Consider the following 7,241-nt stretch of genomic DNA (forward strand, 5'->3'; position numbering starts at 1 on the left):
ATTTAACGTATAATTTATTGTTCTATCAGTCTCTTCAAAACATTTATTTCTTCCTAATAAATATCTTTTAATGATTTTTTAGAATACATGTATTATAAAAATGTAATCCATGAAGCGTAAAATGCGAAGCGTATGACAACTGGCGGTGGATATTTGTATTTTATATAAAACTTGTTGAAAACAAGTAAAAACATACAATGTTCATATCTAATCGGTTTTTACTAATTGCTCTGTCCGGCTTATAGCCGGCATAATAATGGTCGTTCAACTAAGTGCTTAAACAGTAATGAAACATTCTGTTTTAATATTACAATAAACGCGTAAATCAACATAAATGAGTCTTTATATTTACCCTCTAACCCGGAATGGCCATTATAGTATTTCTTTTAAATTTTCTATCCATTCATGAAATTTATATAATCGAATGTGCAGGTAATTAAATAATGTAAACTAAATGTGTAGGAGTAGTGTACACATTTAATTAATACAATTTAAATACCTACGTTTTATATATTTTTTTTATAATTATGTACACAGCACACCGTTATTATTTGCTTTTTCGGGTCCCTCTTAAGTTGGCTATAACTTGTCGCTCACTCCTTTCAACAACGTCATAAATAAATAAAAAACTAAATTTTCAGGAGATCGTTTTCAAACATTAAAAATATAATAAAATGTATTCAAAAAAATATCAAGCCACTTATTGAACTTCTTACTGTGCAAAAGATCTTTTTAGGCAAAACCTGAATATTTTTTCTTCGTTTGAAAAATATTAGTTTATTAAAAAAATCATAAAACAATACCTTTTCTTCAAAATGCAAAACCAACACTTTCTGCCTTGTAGCGGGTAAATATTAAGTTAAAAATATGCCGCTTTTGCTGGGATATAGTACATTTTCTAGGCATTCCAAAAATATGCACAGCTGAAAATTTACGATTTTTGATATATGAAGTTATTGAAAGGAGTGTGCGTTGTGAGAAAATGTCTCTATTTTCGGCAGTCCAAAACAGCTCTTTTATTACTTATCGGAACTTTTCAATCCTTTTTCATATGTGGAGGTAGGTACAAACATATTTAATTTTTACGTATTTATAATGTTTTCCCTCATTGGAAAGCCTAAGATAATGTATTAGTCATGAAAATCTAGGAATATTCAGTGTTAAATAAATAGCGTTTAATATTTTTTTATGAAAAAACGTGTTTCTGTTATTTGATATTAACATTTGTTGATAAATACATTAGGTAATATTATAAATCATATCCAGTGTTCACCAATACCTTACAATAGCAACGAGTGAGCTTTGTAAATACCCAGACTTCTTAATTTCCATTTGAGATATCAATAAAAACCAATGCTAAGATATGAATACAAATCTTCTTAATAATAATATATTTAAAAAATAAATATGTAAATTTAAAGTTAAAATGACTGAATGTCGAACGGGTTAAAGTATAGAATAACCTGAAATAAATAGTATAGTAAAACCACAAATAAACTGCGAATGACAGTTAAACCTTTCCCATTGTCCATTCCATTAACCTTGGGTATAACCGGTGACCGCTGGTCGATGTCGTGTTTGCAGAGTTCAACACCTCCTCAGTGTAAGATTAACGCAAAGATTAATACTTTAAGGCAGGAAAGAGTGCAAGGTTTCTTCAACAGCATTGTTAGCAGTACAAATATCATTGTAAAAAATTAAATTTATGAGTCAAGTTTTTAATGTGAAAGTTGTCTTGTTTTCATGGATTCCGGTTGCATAAAAATTGAGGTCTTTATTTAAACTGTGTACTTAATTATTTCTGTAGGTACTTGATAAAAAAATTAATGGTCTATACTTATCTTTTTGTCGCATGAATATTTTTATGTGGCACTTTCCTTTTTACTTTCAGGAAACATCTAAAACATTATTATCTATGAAATGGTAATAAATATTTTTATTTTATTTCCTCTAGTGGTTTTATTACATTAGTTATTTACAAAAATTCACAATTGCCTTTAAAATTTTACGTTGTAACGCAAAGTCTAAAACCCTAAAGTTACCGCTGTTGCTAAATAAAATGAAATTTCCATTTAAAATATATATCAATACCAACTAGTGTAATATTTTAAAAAATACCTTAATTGTATTCTCTTTTCTATAAGTCCTTTCATAATTAATACGTGACAAGACATTTGTTTCAATAAATTAAATCTGTAAAAATGTATACAAATCGATAAATTATAAAACTTAAAATAAACGTTTTAAACTATTTTTAAAATATGTTTGTAATAATGCTGCATTTATTTCACCTTTTTTTCTTGACAAATATTCGATGACAAAATACAATTTTATTCATATTGACATCTCAAAATGGATAAAAACAATATGGAAGTCTGGGTATTCACTGGGCTTATAGCCTGTCTTAGGCTGTTTTAAGTGATTATTTTATAAATGTGTAACATTAATAATTTTACCCATGATTGACAGTCACACTACTCAAATCTTGGAACTTGTATAAATCCTATAATTGACACGTTCTTTCACATGTCGCTCACTCCTTTCAAGAACGTCATAAATCAAAAAAGTAGATTTTTCAGGAAAACGTTTTTAAAGTTTACAAATATAATACAATGTATTAAAAATAAATTATAAGCCACCTATTAAACTTTTTAATATGCAACAGATATTTTTAGGTAAAACCTGAAGGTTTTTTGTACATTCAAAAAATATGTAGTATATTTAAAAAAATAATTAATTAATACCTTTTCTTCAAAATGCAAAAACAACACTTTCTGCCCTGTATCGGGTAAATATTAAGTTAAAAATATGCCTCTTTCGTTGGGATATAGTACATTTTCTGGGCATTCCGAAAACATGCACAACTAAAAATTTACGATTTTTGATTTATGACGTTCTTGAAAGGAGTGAGCGATGTGAGTTCTCAGGAACATATATGCGAAAGCTGAGAAAACTTTTTATTTAACAGAGATCTCTGCGATTAAAATAAATAAATTGGGTTATATTGTTTTTCAAACAAATTTATTTATTTTAGGGAATGGAACACTCCATTTTAAATGTAAGTTTTACTTAGTAAATATCATTATTTATAAAATGTCTTGTGACACGTATTTCGATGCATTCAGCGTCATTATCATTCAATGTTTATGAATCTTAGTCTGAATGTCACAGTTGTGCCATTTGGATGTTATTAGAATAATAGTTAATCATATGGGCACATTAAAAAATTTAAAATTCATATACAGTGAATGATAATGATGTTGCATGAAATGCATTGAAACACACGCAAGAATAAACAAAGTGAAATTTGCCATGTAAAATTCAAATTAAAAATGGATACATAAATATCACCACAAAATGACTGTTGAATCCTATGATTTTAATTGTAATTTTGAGTTACGTAAAAAGCCGATTTCGCCATCGTTCTGGAAAAATCTCCCAATATATTGCCAAGTGAACTAAAGCTAACGATGTACTTATTCATTCATACAGTGTGAAATTGATACCATTGCCTCATATTTTCGATATGCATCACTGGACAAATCCCTATCCGGCTTATGCAGGTAGCGATTATATGCATATTTTGCATTATAAACTATTATATGTAGTATAAATAAAATCTCATTTTATTCAATGTCTATTTCAATAAAATCTAACTTCACTCAATGTCCGCGATTATTTGTCATCAGAGAGCTGAGTCATTTAAAAAAGCATAAAAAATACATCTTTATTATTACACAAAGGCTTACATGTTTAAGTGCATATATGAAGAGACCTTGAAGGGATTTTTTCACATTAAAATTGCGTCGCAGAAAATACAAAATTTAATCATAATTTTAATCTCTTTCTGGCTCCTATACGCATTCAGTGGTGCTTATGGAACCGCACAGGTTTGCCGTAGCGTTATCTTGATTGTTAATGAAGATAAAAGAAGGTGATCACACCTGCACAACGTTTTGAGTGTGTCCGAATTTTCCACATACTTATACTTATTTTACTTTTTTTTACATCTCAACATTGATGAAGATTAATATGGATGTCTGGGTATATACCAAGCTTACAACCTGTCAAAATTTAAGGTAGTGTGATTGTCAAACATGGATAAAATAGTGAATGTTACAGTTGTGTAAAGTGATCACATAGCTAGCAAGACAGCAAGATAAAATGTAGCAAGCCCTGTACTTACCCAGACTTACCTATTTTTCTACATCAATGTTGAGATGTTAAAACATAATTTTCATTCCAACCAGTTGAAATAATTCTGCCTTCGTAGTGTAGTGGTTAAAGCGATTGACTATTGTAATGGAAGTCCCGAGTTCAATCTCAGGGAGATCAAATAGAAAATAGTGTTTTTTCATTCAAATAATTATTTAACATTATACCTAAAGCGCAAAGCGCACTTTGACATTTGACATGCATCAATTTGATGAGATAAGAAGAAAGATAAAAAAGACGAATAATAAATCTGTCTCATCTGTTTTTCTTTATAATATTTGACATCTTGATGCTAAAACCAAGGTTATGGATCTGGAGCATTTGTATAAAGAAATACAGAAGTCGCTTTATTTTTTAGCTAAAAAATATACCATGTGTCCCATCTCGCACGAAACTAAAATGACTTCATTTGAGTTGGCGTATAAACCTGCAATTTTTCTTACAACTTTATAATATTCTCCACAACGCCGGTGCACCAAAACATCTTGTTGAAAAATTTATGGACTTTTTTGATCAACGTATATCGCTTCGCTTTTCTCTAGAGGGTATATTTTCTATTCCTCGCTATACCACAATGTTCTTCGGTAATTCTTTTCATGTCTAAGCTGCCAGACTCTGGAATGAATAACCTCTCTACGTGAAAAGTGCACCTTCTATGATGCCTTTCAAGAAACGTCTAAAACATTACTACATATCCGCAGAACTTTACCAGTCCTTCATATCACTCCTATCTTTTTTGATATTCTCTCTCTTCTCAATTTTTACATATCCTTATTTTTTACCTCCATTCTTATTCATATCATAAAATTGCATTGCAAAAATTTATTAAAATTAGTGTCATTATAATTTATTTTACATAATGTTGAATTTGTTATCTGACCAGCAATCTAAATACATATTATAAAAAAACGAATTTCGGTTATTTACAGTCAAGATATTATGTTTAGTCAGTATTTGGTTTATTGTAAGACGTCGTTTAATGGCAATAGCCGTTAATTGTATTGTCCATTTAGTTGAATAAAGAGTTTTCAATAAATCAATGCATTTTTTAAGGACTTGAATAAGGAAGCTAGGCTGAATGGCTATACACACACACACACACACACGCACACGCACACGCACACGCACACGCACACGCACACGCACACGCACACGCACACGCACACGCACACTCACACGCACACGCACACGCACACGCACACGCACACGCACACGCACACGCACACGCACACGCACACGCACACGCACACGCACCCGCACACGCACACGCACACGCACACGCACACGCACACGCACACGCACACGCACACGCACACGCACACGCACACGCACACGCACACGCACACGCACACGCACACGCACACGCGCACGCACATACAATTATTACAAAGTGTGGTAATATTTCCTGAAGTACAAGAAATTAGAAAAATATTCCAGGCTTTTTAAAATTATTATTATTGATTTGTGTCGGAATTCAGTGTAATTTACATTTCATACATTTATAAGCATATTATTTATAAATGGCACTCATCCTGAACGAAGAGATCGTCGATTTATTAACTAATACGTATTACATAATAATATCAGATGTTATTATGACGTAACATATTTCATAGTTTGTTTATATTATCTAACAATGTATTTTCGCACATCGTCCGCTAGCCGAAATAGCTCAGTTGGGAGAGCGTTAGACTGAAGATCTAAAGGTCCCTGGTTCGATCCCTGGTTTCGGCATTTCTTTTTATTCCTTTAAAATACGTCATAAATATTTTTTTCAAACGCGATAATTTTTCAAGGTGAATCGGTATTTATTAAAAGACATAAATGATTTTTATTTTTATTTTAAACATATCATCTTTAGTTTTTTTTTAAAATATATACTCTTTATTTCAAATAAAACATTACATTCTGATATTCTAACGGTAATGTATACATAATAAACAATTTGTTGATTGAGTTCAGTTGACTTATTTGAACAAGTTTTAATACAAAAACGGTCCAAACATGTAGTAAATTAAATTATTTCAAATTAAACAATGTAAACAAATTAATATAAGACTTTATTTCAGTTTTATAACGTTTTTGTAGAAAACGTTTTTTTTTCATAAATAGTCAAACAAGCAGTATGGAAACGCAACGTGATTAATTCACAATCGTCTTAACCGAAACCGCGCAAAGTAAAAACGTGGATAGCGAAGAACCGCCAACTGTTTTTGTGGATAAAACTAAATGGACATTTTTTTGGCACAATACTATGATACTGTTGATTATTAATTACAATAATTCATTTGGCTCGAGGCAACAATCCTGTTTGCGCCGTGTATCGGAAGCAGTGGCGCATAACAAAAGCTCCTCAAAGGTAATAATAATAATAATAAACCTTTATCCGTACCCCAATGGTGCATAGGGCACTGCGTCATATAAAATCAGTGTTATCTTGATCGTTTACACATGAAGGAAAGGTGATCAGCCCTCCGCTTCAGGTACCAGTCCAGGGTAATATCGAATAAATATTAGAGTAAAAAGATCACTTTTATTTATTTGATCCCCCCCTGGGAATCGAACCCTGACCATTACACTACGGAAGCAGACAAAAGGAGGCCTCAAAGGAAAATATTTATCATAAGAAAAAGTAATCTATAAGATTCCTTTAACGAATTACGTTATGAATAAGTTTTAATTAATAACATACTTACTATATCAAGGAAGACAATATTGATTGCCATAGAAACGAAAGCACTTTATTTATTAATAGAATTCAATTCAATTCGATTCAATTCAATTTATTCAACAAAAAAAATAATATATACATAACAAACAATATTCAAGGCGTATATATTAAAAGTAAGCTATAAGACTTAAAGGTGTAGAAGAATCCCGCTTTGGAAACCTCCTTCGGACACATGGAACAGATCAATATCCAATGTGATATTATTCAACATAGCGGTAGCTCTTCCTACAGGCATAACCATCGGCAGGTTGGTCCTGTGTATAGGAATGTGAAACAATCTATGCCGACGCTGTCT

The 7,241-nt window shown here is 31.1% G+C and overlaps 1 non-coding gene across 1 annotated transcript; it reads left to right on the plus strand.

Moving 5' to 3' along the window:
• The first annotated feature begins 5,876 nt into the window (after positions 1-5,876).
• TRNAF-GAA (transfer RNA phenylalanine (anticodon GAA)) lies at positions 5,877-5,949 on the plus strand. The gene has a single exon. It is a non-coding gene; the product is annotated as a tRNA-Phe (tRNA).
• The last annotated feature ends 1,292 nt before the right edge of the window (positions 5,950-7,241 follow it).

This window comes from Brachycentrus maculatus, unplaced genomic scaffold (assembly GCF_059751285.1).
Source record: "Brachycentrus maculatus isolate JH-2025_06_01 unplaced genomic scaffold, ASM5975128v1 h1tg000032l, whole genome shotgun sequence".
NCBI classification, from domain to species: domain Eukaryota; kingdom Metazoa; phylum Arthropoda; class Insecta; order Trichoptera; family Brachycentridae; genus Brachycentrus; species Brachycentrus maculatus.